Source organism: Rutidosis leptorrhynchoides, chromosome 8 (genome assembly GCF_046630445.1).
Source record: "Rutidosis leptorrhynchoides isolate AG116_Rl617_1_P2 chromosome 8, CSIRO_AGI_Rlap_v1, whole genome shotgun sequence".
Lineage (NCBI taxonomy): Eukaryota > Viridiplantae > Streptophyta > Magnoliopsida > Asterales > Asteraceae > Rutidosis > Rutidosis leptorrhynchoides.
In genome coordinates, this window is record NC_092340.1 from 269,409,661 (window position 1) to 269,426,672 (window position 17,012).

A 17,012-nucleotide genomic window follows, 5' to 3' on the forward strand; every position below is an offset into this window, starting at 1 on the left:
GCATCTAGTTTCGAGAATAAATACCTAAGTGCCGAATGGTCCGTGTAAACAATGGTCTTGGACAACACCAAATATGACCGAAATTTATCAAATGCATAAACAACCGCTAGGAGTTCTTTTTCCGTGGTGGTATAATTAATTTGGGCTCCCGTTAGAGTTTTACTAGCATAATAAATCGGAAGAAAATGATTATCGGGACATTGTCCTAAAACAGCACCTAAAGCATAGTCGCTTGCGTCACACATTAGCTCAAATGGCATACTCCAATCTGGAGATACCATAATGGGAGCTTGTGTGAGTTTTGACTTTAGAATCGAGAATGCATTCTCGCAATTAGAATCGAAGTCAAATGGAGCATCCTTTTCAAGAAGTTTGGTCAATGGGCGGGCGATTTTAGAAAAATCTTTGATAAATCGCCTATAGAATCCTGCGTGACCAAGAAAGCTTCTAATTGCTTTAACATTTGATGGTTTAGGTAGCTTAGAGATAACTTCAATTTTAGCTTTATCTACCTCTATTCCCGCACAAGATATTTTGTGACCAAGTACAATGCCCTCTTTCACCATGAAGTGGCATTTTTCCCAATTTAGGACCAAGTTTGCTTTCTCACATTGGATAAGCATACGTTCAAGGTTGAAAAGACACGATTCAAAGGAGTCTCCAAATACGTAAAAGTCATCCATGAAGACTTCCATACAATCCTCTACCATGTCATCAAAGATTGCCATCATGCACCTTTGAAAGGTTCCGGGTGCATTGCATAAACCAAACGGCATGCGGCGATAGGCAAAGGTACCGAAAGGACAAGTGAATGTGGTCTTTTCTTGGTCGTTGGGATCAATTGGAATTTGGAAGTAACCGGAGAAACCGTCTAGAAAGCAATAATATTCTTTTCCCGCTAATCGTTCAAGCATTTGATCAATAAAAGGTAACGGGAAATGATCCTTTCTAGTGGCATCATTTAGACGTCTGTAATCAATACAGACTCTCCAGCCGGTAACTGTTCTAGTTGGGACGAGTTCGTCCTTTTCATTTAATATAACGGTTGTACCCCCCTTTTTGGGTACTACTTGTACTGGACTAACCCATGGACTATCGGAGATGGGGTAGATTAACCCGGCGTCAAGAAGCTTGACGACCTCCTTTTTAACAACCTCTTTCATGTTGGGATTTAGCCTGCATTGTCTTTGTACTACGGGTTTGTAGTCATTCTCAAGGAGAATTTTATGTGTACAATAAGACGGGTTTATTCCCGGAATGTCGGTTGTTTTCCAGGCTATAGCCTTTTTATGGGTTTTTAATACAGAAATTAGTTTATCCTTCTCATTATCTGAAAGATGTGAAGCAATAATTACTGGTAATTGAGATGTACCTTCGAGATAAGCATACTCCAAGTGTTTGGGTAGCTCTTTAAGCTCTAGTACGGGTGGTTCTTCTAAGGAATTTTTTATACGGAATCTATCTTCATTTTTGATTTCCTCAAACAATTCCTCTTCCATGGGAATTTCTTCTATTATGGTCTCGTCATCCGTGACCACCTTCATCAACTCATCAAAATCTTTATCAATATTGAAGTATTCATTCTCACTTACCGGGGCTAACCCTGGGATATCAATTTCAAGTAGCTCCTTCAATTCGTTCTCGACACAAAGATCTATAACATCAATTTGAAAACAAGAGTCATCGGTAGAAGTGGGTCTTTTCATGGCTTTGTCAATGTGACAAATTATTCTCTCGTTTCCCACACCTAGACTCAATTGTTCTTTTTGGACATTAATGATAGCATCTGCAGTGTTTAGGAAAGGACGTCCTAAAATGATAGGAACTTTTGTGTCCTCTTGCATTTCTAAAATAACAAAGTCGACGGGAAAGATAAGTGAGCCAACTTTTACAAGTATATCCTCGGCTATACCTATGGGAGTATCAAATGATTGGTTTGCTAATCAAATACCCATTCGGGTTGGTTTTAAGTCTCCTAAGTCAAGTTTTAAATATAACGAGTAAGGCATTAAGTTAACACTTGCACCTAGGTCGGCTAGTGCATCGTACACTACCGAATCACCCATCATACATGGTATGATAAAACTACCAGGGTCTCCTAATTTTGGAGGTACATTTTGTTTCTTTAAAATGGCCGAACATTCCTCATGAAGGAATGTGGCAGAAACATCGTGGTATTTACCCTTCGAGGATATGAGATCCTTTAAAAACTTCCCGTAATTGGGCATATCCCTAAGAACCTCCGCGAGTGGCATGTTAATGCTAATTTGCTTAATCATGTTCACAAATTTCTCATACCGCCTTGCGAGTCTGTCTTTCTTTAATGCTTTTGGGTATGGAATGGGTTCCTTATGCACCTTTACTGTTGGTTCTTCACTTTTCTTTGGTATGACCTCAGGTGGATCATCTTTCTCTTGTTCTTTATCAACTTGCTCATTTTCATCAACCGGTATTTGTAAAACAGAAGGACATAAAGGAACTTCCAGGGACTTAAGAGTCTCCGGTTTAGTAGTTAAACCACTTCTAGTAGTTATTGCATTTACATGCTCGTTCCTTGTTTGGGGGTTGTTGGGATTCACTTGAGTATTTGAGGGGAGAGTACCTGGTGGTCTCTCTGATAGTAACTGTGATATCCTTCCAACATCCCTTTCTAAGTTTTGTATTGTGGCTTGTTGATTTCGGATTTGCTGAGTTTGGAGCTCTGCATTTTGCTCGTGCTTAACCATAAAATCTCTTAAGAGATCTTCTAAACCAGATTTCCTCTCAGGTTGAGGTTGCATAATTGCTAATGGTTGTGGTTGATTGTGTTGGAAATTATTTTGATAATTTCGTTGAGGTTGATTTCGGTTATTATAACCTGGTGGCGGATTTCTTTGATTTTGATTTGGGAAATTCCGGTTATTTTGGTAACCTGAATTTCCTCCTTGATAGTTATTATTATTTTGATAGTTATTATTATTTGATCCTGAAGGTCCTCCTACTTGATAGCTGTTTATAGGAGGATATTTTCGGTTGTTTGCTTCTATAGCTGGAAAATCACTGAAGTTCATTTCACCTTTTCGTAAGTAACCTAAGAAATTTGCTTGTTCTTCCATTGTACTTTGATCACAATCTCTAGTAAGATGGGGACCTTGGCACAGTTCACATCCTACTCTGATAGCATGCATTTCCTTGGTTACTTTCTCGATTTGCCTTGCTTGATTTGCTATTTGAACTTTTAAAGAAGCAATTTCATCATTGCTTTCAATACTAGCAACATTTGATGATCTAGAAAATTCTATTTCTTGATGCCAATTATGAGAATGGGAAGCTAAATCAGCAATGATTGTGTGAGCGTCTTCAGGTGTTTTCTTCATGATCGAACCTCCGGCTGCAACATCTATATCTTTTCTAGTTGCCACATTGACTCCTTTATAGAATATTTGGACCTTTTGGAATGTATTCAACCCGTGTTGAGGACATATTCGAAGCATTTTATTGAATCGGGTCCAAGCTTCATAAAGAGTTTCATTAGGCTTTTGTTTAAAGTGATTTATGTCACTTTGTAATTTTGCTGCTTTTGAAGCAGGAAAGAATTCTGACAAAAATTTATCCATCATATCATTCCAGTTTTCAATATAACCTTCTGGTAATGAGTCTAGCCAATCTCTTGCATCATCTTTTAAGGACCATGGAAAGATTTTTAAACATGCAACTTCATCGGTGACATCTTTGATTTTTGAAAAGCTTGCAAATGCTTACAAACTTACGAAGATGCTCGTTAGCATCCTCATTTGGGGCTCCACCGAATTGACATGTATTAGTTACCATGTGTAAAAATTGACCTTTTATTTCAAAGCCATCACTCATCGTGGGTTGGATGATTGCGTGGCCTTGACCTTTTCTTGTGGCCTTCATTAATGCTTCCATCGTTTGATTTGTATCAGCCATTTCTTCTTCTTCTTTAATAATCGGCTCTATGATTGGTTGAATTATTGGTTCAGAGTCGGATTCTAAGAAAAGTGACTCTAAATTTTTAGCAAGAGATTCTACTTCTTGAGCTCTTAAGCGTTCGTGGAATTTTCTTTCGGGTTCAGGATGTGAAGGAGTTAATTCAGCGTTGGAGGAACGTAAGTTCATACATTAATTTCTATTATGAGATCACTTCACTAAAGGTTTATCTAGGGTTACCTATTTGTTTCTCTTTTTTAGTGTTTTTCGATGTTTTAAAATTACTAGTACTTCCTATTTCTTTTTGTTGTTTTTGTCCTTTATTAATTCTTTGAGGTTCCGGATTAAGTTTAACGAGTTTAGGATTGAACGGATCATACAATTTGGGAATTTGTACAAAGAATTAAAGGGTTTATTCAAAAACTTTGAACTTTCTTGGAAATGAATTTCCTCGAGAGGATCGAATAACATAAAAACAATGATAAAAACCCTTAAACAAACAGATTTTCCTTCTGATTTTGCCCACGTTTCGAATAGCCAAAAGATGCAGCAGAGGGGCAGGATCCTTCTATTGACCAATAAAATTGGTGATCCAACAACTCGGTCCACGTACAAATCCAACTACTACTACGAATCAGAAAAATTATCTATTTATTTAACTGCCAACTCCCCGGCAGCGGCGCCAAAAAGTTGATCTTGCGAAACGTAACCTTTATTTATGAACGGATTTGAGTTGTTTTGTTACACGAATTGATTTATTGTATATGTGGTATTTTATTGAATTCAGGTTGATTTCACACATATATAGGCAACTAGTCCTATTCATGTAGTTTAGTTTGTTGGTAAATCCGATTCGTTCCACAGGGAGATGGAGTGTTTAATGGTTTTTAATAGTCTTTGATGTCAAACTTAATTAAAGGGGGTTTTGGATTAGGAATTTATAATATAACAGTAACAGAAAATAACTTAACTAATTTACTAAATAAAATTACAAGATTACAATAATTAACTTATAAAGGAACTAAATGAGATTATACTAATTAGGATGCATTAATCTTATTACTAAATGGTAATTAGTAAAATAGTAATTTTTAATAAAACTATATGTTTAGAATTTTGTTTTGAGCAATTATAATATAAATTTATTTAAATTAACTAAAAGACATGTTTTAATTATATTAATATAAATTATTAGGAATAGTAATTTAACTAATTACAAACTAATTATAAGTTATAAACTTTTAATTAACACTAATTATAAGGTTAAAACATGTATTAAAGTATTTTATAATAACCTAATATTAATTATATAGTAATAACCTAAATATAAATAATTAAATAATTAAAACCCTAATTTTAACCCTACTGGTACTGTAGCCGCGTTGTAGACCGTACGCGTTTCGCGTATTTATACGCGTATCGCGTATAATTTAAAACCTATGCGAATTGTGTGAATCTGGTCGTACAGTTTGATTTACAGGCATACGCGTTTCGCGTAGACCATACACGATTCGCGTATGACTTATACGATGTGACAAACAGTCTGTTACGGATTTAAATGTTTTTATGTATTGTTTTTATATTTTAAAATAATAATTCGTAAATAATGATAATAATACGTTTACAAGAAATAATAATGGGATAAATGGGAGTGTTTACTTAAATGTGTCACCCCTAGGTCCATGGATTGTTTTGAGTTTACGCCCTATTTAAAATGTTTTAGTAATAAACTTTATATTTTTCTTTCGAATAAATATAAGGTTAAGACTAACTAAATAAAATCTAATTTTCATCGGATTCTTTTTAGATAGCTACTATTCCTTAAGTATTTAAATTGAGACCTAGCCTAGTTTTGACTTTCGCCAATACCCAAATCGTAACGGTTTCCCTTTTTACAATTTCACTGTCATATAATTTATTGATATCACCCAAACCACCGAAGTTTATTTCTAAATTAGTGTTAATAACTTATCCATAAATTCGTCTAGATCATTTTTAATGTTGAAGCTTAATTTATGTAAATAAAAACAACTTTCGTTATTTTAAATTTAATAAATTAAGTGGCAAGGGTTAAATACCTAATTACATAAAAATGGTTCTTTTAACTAGGCTCAATATTAAAAATACTAAAGTTACATTTTAACTTTTACAATTGATAACAATCCATTTCACTAGGGGCTCTACATCTAAGCAAACACTATGAAAATTTAGCTATTCATTACACTAGGGTAAACATAAAAATATAGATATGCAAACATAATAACAATGCTAATTTTAACAGAGTAAACTTACTAAAATATCTTCACTTTCATTGACTTCAAACGGTAGGAAAATTACAATAATAACACCCCTTTCACGCGTACAATAACACCCTTAATCACGAACAATACCCCATAAATATTTGAAACTAATTTTACAGAGTAATAAAATGACAGTAGTAATTATGTATAGTAATTGATATGTGTAAACTTGTGTTGTATTCTCTCTCTTTTGTGTTGATAGTACTCCGTATTTATCATTGAACTTGAAGTAGTAGTTGAGTCAAAAAGCTCCACTTGCTGTAGCACTTAGACAAAAGAATTGTTTTAAAAACATAAAAGTAGCCGCCCCCTTCTGGAAACTGGAACAGTAATCTGGCCTAACATTACGCGTTTCGTGTATGGCTACACAATTCGCGTATGACCAAAATGCTACACGTTTCGTGTAGTGTTACACGATTCGTGTAAGACCAATCGACAGTTTTCTTCATTTTTTCCTTTTTGTTTATTCTTTGTTGATCCCTTATTGATATATACCATTTTGGACGACTTGTGTAACCTTTTTCTTCAGTCTTCTTTGTTCTTGAATTCGGATAAACGTTTTTTTTTCGATATATATTTGATTTAAACTCATCGTTTTATCGTCGAATCTTCAAATAGCAAGCTCTTGCCTACTTTTGTCGTTTTTCTCGTGAAATGCGCATTGAATGTCTTTGTAGATGGTAAAAACCTATGAAATATAAGTGATATTGCGTCGAATAATATGTATGTTTAGAGCAATATCATCTTCCTTTTTAATTTAATGTCTCGTAACTAAGTTATTATTATGCTTATTTGAGCCGAAGTAATCGTGATGTTAGGCTAAAATATTAAGATGGGGTTATTGAACTTTGGACCATAATTAAGGTTTGGGCAAAAGACCGACACTTGTGGAAATTGGACTATTGACTATTAATAGATGGGGGGTATTGTCTAATTGAGTGACAACTCATTGGAGTCTGTCGAACCTATCTTCAAATTAATTAACCTAATAATTAATAATGATTATGGTTGTCCTATTTAGTGACGTTCATATGGAATCTGTTATAATCATTTAATTAATCAATTGGATTGGGTAATTGATTATTCATTCTGATCAAGTGAATGAATTAATATTCATAAATTAATTAAAACAGGGGTGGATTACATACAGTGATAACTGGTGTAATTGTTGACAGAAGTGATAACTGCGTCACAGTTTAAATCCTTAATCAGTTGGAATATTTGACTTTGGATATAAGGGTAATTTGACGAGGATACTCGCACTTTATATTTATGACCGATGGACTATTATGGACAAAAACCAGATAGACGTATCAAATAAACCAGGACAAAGGACAATTAACCCATGGTAATAAATTAAAATCAACACGTCAAACATCATGATTACGGAAGTTTAAATAAGCATAATTCTTTTATTGTATTTCTCATCGTATCTTTATTTACTGTCATTTTATTACTCGCAATTTTATTTACTGTCATTTTATTTATTGTCATTATTTTACGCACTTTAATTATCGTCATTTATCTTTGCGCTTAAAATATAGAATCGACAAACCGGTCATTAAACGGTAAAACCCCCCTTTTATAATAATATTACTACTTATATAATTATATATATTTTTAAATGTTTTTGGTATACTTTAGTTCAATAAGATTAAAAATAATGATAATAAAAGTTCTCGTCCCTCCCTTGGGTAGAGCAATTTCGGTTTAACGACCTAGTCTTCAACTCACGACGAATTTTTAGAAATCAATTTTTTTAACTTAACGAAATAAAGTAAATGTTTGTTTTTAAATTCACACCAAACTTAATTTAAAATGCATAAAATTAAAAATTCATATTATTAAAAATTCACACCAAACTTAAATTATATTTTTGTTTTTATACAACAAACTTATATTAAAAATATTAATTTTTCAAATATTTACAAACTTAAATATATTGATTTTAAAAAGTTTATATTAATAATTTAATATTAATTTTAAAAACAAAGTAAAATTAAAAATCTTTTTGGTCTTTTATCCCACTTTAATCAATCAAATATTATCAAAAATATACGCCCCTCTTTTCGGTAAAGTAATTTCGGCTATATTACCTAGTTTTACTCCAGACGAATTTTTGAAATATTTTGGGTTGATTGATTAAAGATATTTATATCTTAAGAATAAACGGTAAATTTCGCAGTGATGTAATAAATTTTTGTATGATATCAATAATTTCGATTACGCATACCTAATTTTATTGAATATCAATTTAATACTTTATAGAAAACGATTCAGCGTTTATTATCAAAAGGTTAAAAATAATAAAAATAAAAATAAAAACTGTACATACTTACCTGTGAAATAGAATTCTAAGTGACCTGCTTTAGCCCACTCATAAGATAGTCGGACTAATTGGTTTTCCATAGCTACATAGGCATAACCTCGAGCATTCAACGTTTTTTCTTCGAAACATATGAACGGTCCATCTCTGCATAAAGTAACGAATTCGGTTTTGGAATATGTCTGATTCGTCGAACATTTTCCTTCGTGTGACCATTTTCCACATTTGTGACATCTTTCAAGGTGTCGTGCTCTTCTTTTTGCTGCGGATTTTGATTTTCCTTTACTAAACTGTAACTTATTATTTTCGTTCCTAGATTTTTTTCTTACTCCATCCAATTTACCTCTGATTAATGATACCAATTCACTTGGAAGGGTATCATTATTACGTTTAGTGATCAAAGCGTGTAGCATTAGACCATAGTTTAATTCACAGGAAGTCTTCATCTCGTAAAACCTAAAAAAAAATAAAAATTCAGAATGGGGGGAGAAGACTAGTTCTTTAGGGTCTGCTAGGGAAAGACCATTCGGATTCCATTCTCAAGAACTACACGAAAACAAAAAATCTAACTCTAACAGAAATACATATTATCCTTTAAAGACTTGATTCTTCCCACACTTAGTTAGCTGTGGTGTCGAAATTGTGATTAACTTCATTTTCAATTGGATCATCAACAATTTGTATATCTCTGACTTTTTCTTCAATCCATTTGTTGATTTCCTCCGTAGCTTTCACAAATTCAACTAACATCGCCTTTTCTTTTGGCGAGAAATTGGATAGTAATCGGTTACATAACTTAAAGTTTCCCTTAATCTTAGCATCGTGAATCAGTTTATAAAGTTTCTTCGTTGAACTGTTAAAAACGGGTTCATCTAATTTCTTATCATCAACGGGGTTCTTTGTGATCGGATCATCATTAAGTGTTTCTTCATCTTCCCCATACTTATGCGTTTTTATTGGTCTAACAGTTTTGGTTGGTGGAGATCTAAACTTTCGATTCACAAAGGTGATCGATTTATCACCATCCCTAAGTATCATTCTACCTTCTCTTACTTCAATGAATGCCTCGGTGGTTGCTAAAAATGGGCGACCTAAAATTAGAGGAATATCAAGGTTTTCCTCCATATTAATCACTAAGAAGTTTGCAACAAAAGTCAAACTTCCCACGTTAACAAGTAAATTATTTGCTATTCCAACCGGGTGTTTAATGGTTAGGTCAAATGATTGAACACCTATTTTGGTTGGTTTTAATTTACCCATACCTAATCTTTTGTATAAGGAAAGAGGCATAATATTTGCACTTGCTCTTAAATCTGCGAGTCCATTATATACAGCACCATCATTAAGCAAGCAAGAAATGATAAATTCACCCAGGTCTCCTGCTTTAGTAAGTCGAGTTGGTTTGTAAACCTTTTTTGGGCGTTCTTTTCTTGGTTCTTTCACTTCTATTTGAACTTCTTGTTCATATTTTTCTTCATTTCTTGGAATGGGAGGTTTGTATAAGAATTCTTCTTCATCACTCAAATTTAAATCCTCCCTATTTTCCAATTTTGATTTTTCATATGTTGTTGATAACATATTTATGTTTTCATTTTGAAGGTTTTCTTGGGTGGTGAAATTATGATTGACTTCATTGTCAACTTTCATCGGACCATGTATGTAATGTTTAACTCTGTGACCATTAACTTTAAATTCAATCCCATTTGAATTTATTAACTCTACTGTTCCGTATGGGAAAACTCTTTTGACTATGAATGGTCCAGACCATCTTGATTTCAATTTTCTAGGAAATAGCTTGAATCGTGAATTGAAAAGAAGAACTCTGTCTCCTTCTTTAAATTCTTTTGAACTTCTGATTCTTTTATCATGCCATTTCTTCGTTCTTTCTTTATAGATTAACGAATTTTCGTATGCTTCATGTCTTAATTCTTCTAATTCGTTTAGCTGACTTAATCGTAGACGTCCAGCTTCATGTAGATCAAGATTACATGTCTTCAAAGCCCAAAATGCTTTGTGTTCAATTTCTACTGGAAGATGACATGCTTTTCCGTAAACGAGTTTAAAAGGTGTGGTACCAATTTGAGTTTTGTAGGCTGTTCTAAAAGCCCAGAGTGCATCCTCCAATTTCATGGACCATTCCTTTGGATTTGATCCTACGGTTTTCTCTAGAATACGTTTTAAAGCTCGGTTGGTATTTTCAACTTGTCCACTTGTTTGTGGATGATAAGCGGTGGAGATTTTATGAGTTACTCCATATCTTTTAAGAACTTTATCAAGTTGATTATTACAAAAATGAGTACCCCGATCACTTATTAAAGCTTTCGGTGTTCCAAACCTAGCAAAAAGACGTTTTAAAAAGTTGACTACAACTCGTGCATCGTTAGTCGGGAGAGCTTATGCTTCCGCCCATTTAGATACATAATCAATGGCAACGAGAATGTAGAGATTATTATGAGATTTTGGAAATGGACCAATAAAGTTAATACCCCAAATGTCAAATACTTCACATACTTGAATGACATTTTGTGGCATTTCATCATGTTGACTTATTTTTCCGGCCCTTTGACAAGCATCACAGGATTTGCAAAGAAGGTGTGTGTCTTTGAAAATTGTAGGCCAATAGAATCCAGCATCGTAAACTTTTCTTGATGTGAGCTGAGGCCCATAATGCCCTCCTGTTGGTCCTGTGTGACAATGGTTTAATATTTGACTGGCTTCATCTCCGAATACACATCGGCGTATTATTCCATCGGGACAACTTTTAAACAAATGTGGATCTTCCCAGAAATAGTGTTTTATATCACTAAAGAATTTCTTTCATTTTTGGTATGACAATCCTTTTTCAAGGAATCCACATACTAAGTAGTTTGCATAATCTGCAAACCATGGAATTTCATTATAATCTATCTTCAATAGATATTCATCAGGAAAGTTGTCTTGTATGGCCGATTCATTTAGAACTTCTAATTCGGGATTTTCAAGACGAGAAAGATGATCAGCGGCGAGATTTTCTGCTCCCTTTTTATCTCGAATTTCAATATCGAACTCTTGTAAGAGTAAGATCCAACGGATTAATCTTGGTTTAGCATCTTGTTTCGAAAATAGGTATCTAAGAGCAGAATGGTCGGTATAGACCACCGTTTTAGCTAGAACGAGATATGAACGAAATTTGTCAAAAGCAAAGATAATAGCAAGGAGTTCTTTTTCAGTAGTTGTATAGTTCGTTTGTGCTCCTTGTAACATCTTACTAGCATAATAAATAGGTTGAAATCGTTTTTCAATCCTTTGTCCTAAAACGGCTCCCATTGCAAAATCATTTGCATCGCACATTAGTTTAAATGGTAGATTCCAATTTGGAGTCATCATGATCGGCGCATTAGTGAGTTTTCTTTAAGAATATTAAAAGATTTGATGCATTCATCTGAAAAGATGAATGGAGCATCCTTTTCTAGGAGTTTATTCATAGGAGTGGCAATTTTAGAAAAATCTTTTATGAAATGTCGGTAAAAACCGGCATGCCCTAGAAAACTCCTAACTCCTCTAACATTGGTGGGATGTGGAAGTTTAGCAATTACATCTACTTTAGCTCTATCCACTTCAATTCATTCCTTTGAAATTTTATGACCAAGAACGATGCCTTCTTTAACCATGAAATGGCATTTTTCCCAATTAAGAACTAGATTTGATTGTTCTCATCTAATAAGCATTCGTTCAAGAATAACTAGACATGATTCAAAAGTATCACCGAAGACTGAAAAGTCATCCATGAAAACTTCCATACATTCTTCTATCATGTCGTGAAAAATCACCATCATGCACCTTTGAAAGGTTGCAGGGGCGTTGCAAAGTCCAAATGGCATGCGTTTGTAAGCAAAAGTACCATAAGGGCACGTGAATGTGGTTTTTTCTTGGTCCTCGGGTGCTATTGGAATTTGAAAATATCCGGAAAAACCATCAAGAAAACAATAGTAACTATTTCCGGCTAATCGTTCCAACATTTGATCAATGAAAGGTAAGGGGAAGTGATCTTTTCTGGTGGCGTCATTTAATTTTCTATAATCAATACAGACACGCCATCCTGTTACAGTCCTAGTAGGAATAAGCTCATTTTTTTTCATTTGTGATGACCGTCATGCCACCCTTCTTAGGTACGCATTGAACTGGGCTTAACCATGGACTATCAGAAATTGGATAAATTAAACATGCATCTAGCAGTTTAATAATTTCTTTCTTAACAACATCTTGCATATTAGGATTTAGTCTTCGTTGACGTTGCACATATGTTTTATGACCTTCTTCCATAAGGATTTTATGTGTGCAATACGAAGGACTTATTCCTTTAATATCATGAATCTTCCATGCAATAGCTGGTTTATGAGCTTTTAACACAGAAATGAGTTGAGATTTTTCATTTTCAGTAAGAGAAGACGATATTATTACAGGTAATTCAGATTTACCATGTAAATAAGCATATTCCAAATGGTTTGGAAGTGGCTTTAACTCTAATGTCGGTGGTTCTTCTATCGATGATTTGTATCGATATCTGTCTTCCTCTTTTAGCATTTGAATTTCTTCTGTTGTTGGTTCATATCCATTAGCCATAAGTGTAGCTATCATTTCAGTTTCATCAATTGGTTCAGTTCCTTCTCCTAAAGAACATTCTCCTGTTCCTTGTAATTCTGAAAATTCTTCTAACAATTCTGCATGTGAATCTATGGTTTGAATATAATAACATGTATCATCTGCAGATTGCGGTTGTTGCATTGCTCTATTAACAGAAAAGGTAACACTCTCGTCCTCTATACTTAGGGTCAGTTTCTTACCGAACACGTCTATTATTGCTTTAGCCGTGTTTAAGAATGGTCTTCCTAATATGAGAGGAACTCGAGAATCTTCTTCCATGTCCAAAATAACAAAATCTACTGGAAATACTAAAGTACCAACTTTAACTAGCAAGTTCTCCATTATCCCTCTAGGATATTTTACTGATCGATCGGCTAGTTGTATGCTTATTCGTGTTGGTTTCAATTCTCCAAGGTCTAGTTTAGTGTATAGTGAATACGGCATTAGATTTATACTAGCACCTAAGTCTGCCAATGCTTCTATTGAACTAAGACTACCCAGAAAATATGGAATTGTGAAACTTCCTGGATCTGATAATTTTTCTGGTATCTTATTCAACAGCACTGCTGAACAGTTTGCATTCATAGTAACAGCCGAGAGTTCTTCCATTTTCTTTCTATTTGTGATTAGATCTTTCAGAAATTTAGCATATCTAGGTATTCCTGAAATCACATCAATGAAAGGAAGATTGACATTTATTTGTTTAAACATATCCAAGAATTTGGATTACTCGGCTTCAAGTCTCTCTTTTCTCATTTTACTCGGGTAAGGAAGTGGGGGTTGGTATGGTTTAACATAAGGTTTAGCCTTAACTGTGTTATCTTCATTAACCTTTTCAACTACCGGTTCTTTTTCCTTATCTTGCTCAGACTGTGGTTCTTGTGGAGTAGGAATAGAGTCATCAGAAATTACAGGTATTTCAGGTGGTTTAAGTGTAATACCACTTCTTGTGGTAATGGCTTTAGCTGTTTCATTTCGGGGGTTATCATTAGTATCACTAGGTAGACTTCCCGATTTTCTTTCACCTATCAACCTTGCTAGGTTGCTCACTTCTTGTTCCAGATTTTGAATAGAAGCTTGTTGATTTCTAAATGCTTGAGCATTTTGTTCATTAGTTTGTTTCTGAGATGTGAAAAACTGCGTTTGAGATTCAACTAGCTTCGACATCATGTCTTCTAAATTTGGCTTTTTATCATCGGTTTGTGGTGGTTTATTTTGAAAATTAGGTCTTTGCTGGTTATAAGTATTATTGGATACTTGTTGATTACTTGGACCTTGTTGGTTGTTGTATGGAATATTTCGGTTATAATTCTGGTTTTGATTGTAGATCGGTCTTGGCGGTTGATAATTATTCTGATAATTATTTACAGGCCTTTGGTTTATGTATGAAACATTCTCTCTTTGTTCCATTGTTAGTTCAATACTGAGACAATCTTTTGTCAAATGTGGTCCTCCACACTGCTCACAACTAATTCGTATTGAGTGAATATCCTTAGTCATCTTTTCCATTCGTCTCTCGACAGCAATTTTTGCGGAAATGGAATCAAAGTCATGGCTAGAATCTGCTCTAGCTGCTTTAGATGATCTAACAATATCTTTTTCTTAGTGCTACTCATGTGAGTGAGATGCAGTGTTATCAATAATTTTGTAAGCATCAGTTGCGGTTTTCTTCATAATGGAACCACCAGCTGCTATATCGATGTCTTTTCTTGTAGTGATGTCGCATCCTTGGTAGAATATTTGTACTATTTGACAGGTGTCTAAACCATGTTGCGGACATCCTCTTAATAACTTTCCAAATCTTGTCCATGCCTCATATAAAGTTTCATTTGGCTTCTGTGTGAACGTAACAATTTCTCCTTGAAGTCTTACGGCTTTAGATGCCGGAAAGAATTGTTTGAGAATTTTTTCAACTAAAACGTCCCATGTATCAATCGCCCCTTCAGGTAACGATTCTAACCAATCTTTGGCTTCTCCCTTTAAAGTCCAGGGAAATAACATGAGATATATCTGTTCATCTTCAACTTCTCTGATTTTAAATAGTGTGCAGATCCTATTAAATGTACGAAGATGTTCATTTGGATCTTCCTTCGGTGCACCACTAAATTGGCATTGATTTGTCACCATGTGTAGGATTTGTCCTTTGATTTCATAATCTGGCGCATTAATGTCTGGTTGAGTAATTGCGTGACCTTGGCCAGTGCGTTTAGCTCTCATTCGGTCTTCCATACTTAGAGGTTCCAGATTCTCCATAATTGAATTTGTTGAATCTGAATCACTATAGGATTCTGATTTAATGGTTGGTTCCTCGACAATCTCCGTTTGAATGATTGGTGGTTCCGGAGGAAAGATTCGTGGTTCAGGATCTATGAATTGTCCCTGAATATTCTCCGGATTCTCAATTGTGAGGTTGGGTTCAAAAAATGGATTATCGGAAATTTGAATTGGAGTACTTGGTCGACTGGATGACGATTCTAAAGAAAAATCAACTGCGACAATATTTGCTAGATGTCTTGATCGAGTTACAGGTGGTGAACGTACAAAAGGTGGTGAGCGTTTTGCTCAATGCATTCACTGAATATCCTATTAGTTATAAAAATAAGAAAAATTATATAAGTTATCAAATTAATAGACTTTTCTGATTTTGCCCACGTTTCGAATAGCCAAAAGATGCAGCAGAGGGGCAGGATTCGTTTGGTCTCAATATAATTGAGTACTGTTTGGCTCCAATAACCCAGTCCACGTACAAATCCAACTATTACTACGAACCAGAAAATTTTGATATCTATCAATTTAACCACTTAAAATAATTTTTTCGTTTAAATTTAAAGAAATTTTAGATAAGAAATAGAAAAAATCTAAGTCCTAAAAACTAGAGCGGCGAGAAATAAGAAAGAAAAAGAGCGCGTCGAAAAACGTCGAAAAAAAAGTTCGAAAAATAATAAAAAGAACGTAACGCGTCGATACTTAAAAAGGAACTAAGAATTAAAAGTTGCGTCAAAAAATATTAAATCTTAAAAGGAATACTATATCCAAAATGACAATAACTTAAAAAGTACTAAAAAATGGCGTCGCAAAATTCTAAAGCACTTAAATCTTAGTCTAAAGAAAAAGCACTTAAGGGATTTTACGGCAAATCTTAAAAATTTAGAAATAAAAATAACTATGGAAAAAACTATATATTAAAACTAAAACGAGCGAAAAATACAAATATTATGCTAAAACAATTAAAAAGAAAAAAAATATAAAAATAAACTTAAAGTTGTAAAAAGTATAATTTTTATAAAAATATTATTTTTATATTAATTATTTTATAAAACTATTAATTTTATAATTTAATTAAACTGAATTAAAACTAAATAATACAAATTAATTAAATAACACTAAACTAAATAATAAATAAATAAAACCTAATTAGGGTTTTAATAAATTATAATTAATAATAATACGCCGTAATGATTGCTGTTGGAGTCAACTGTGGCGTGTCAGAGACCCTCATACGATTGCATGAGAATTTGCCTTCGGGCTCATGCGATCGCATGGGCTAGGTTTTCGGGCCAGAGAGTGGGCTGCTACAGTACCGGGCCGTTTGATTTCTTTTATTTTTTTTTCTGTTTTTCTGTTTTATATTAATACAAAATATTTAAATAAAATTTATATTTTTACAAACTAAAAATAAAAATAAAGAAACTTTATAAAACTTAAATATTTAACAAACTCTTTAAAAATATATAATTTTTGTTTTTCTTTATATATATTTGTACAAAAACGTATTTTTATAAAAGGAAACTTAAAAATTAATAAAAATCTTTTTTTTATATAGCGTTGCGCTT

The 17,012-nt window shown here is 33.6% G+C and overlaps 1 non-coding gene across 1 annotated transcript; it reads left to right on the forward strand.

Moving 5' to 3' along the window:
- Positions 1-14,941: 14,941 nt before the first annotated feature.
- Positions 14,942-15,048, forward strand: LOC139865437 (small nucleolar RNA R71). Its single transcript, XR_011764958.1, has one exon. It is a non-coding gene; the product is annotated as a small nucleolar RNA R71 (small nucleolar RNA).
- Positions 15,049-17,012: the final 1,964 nt, after the last annotated feature.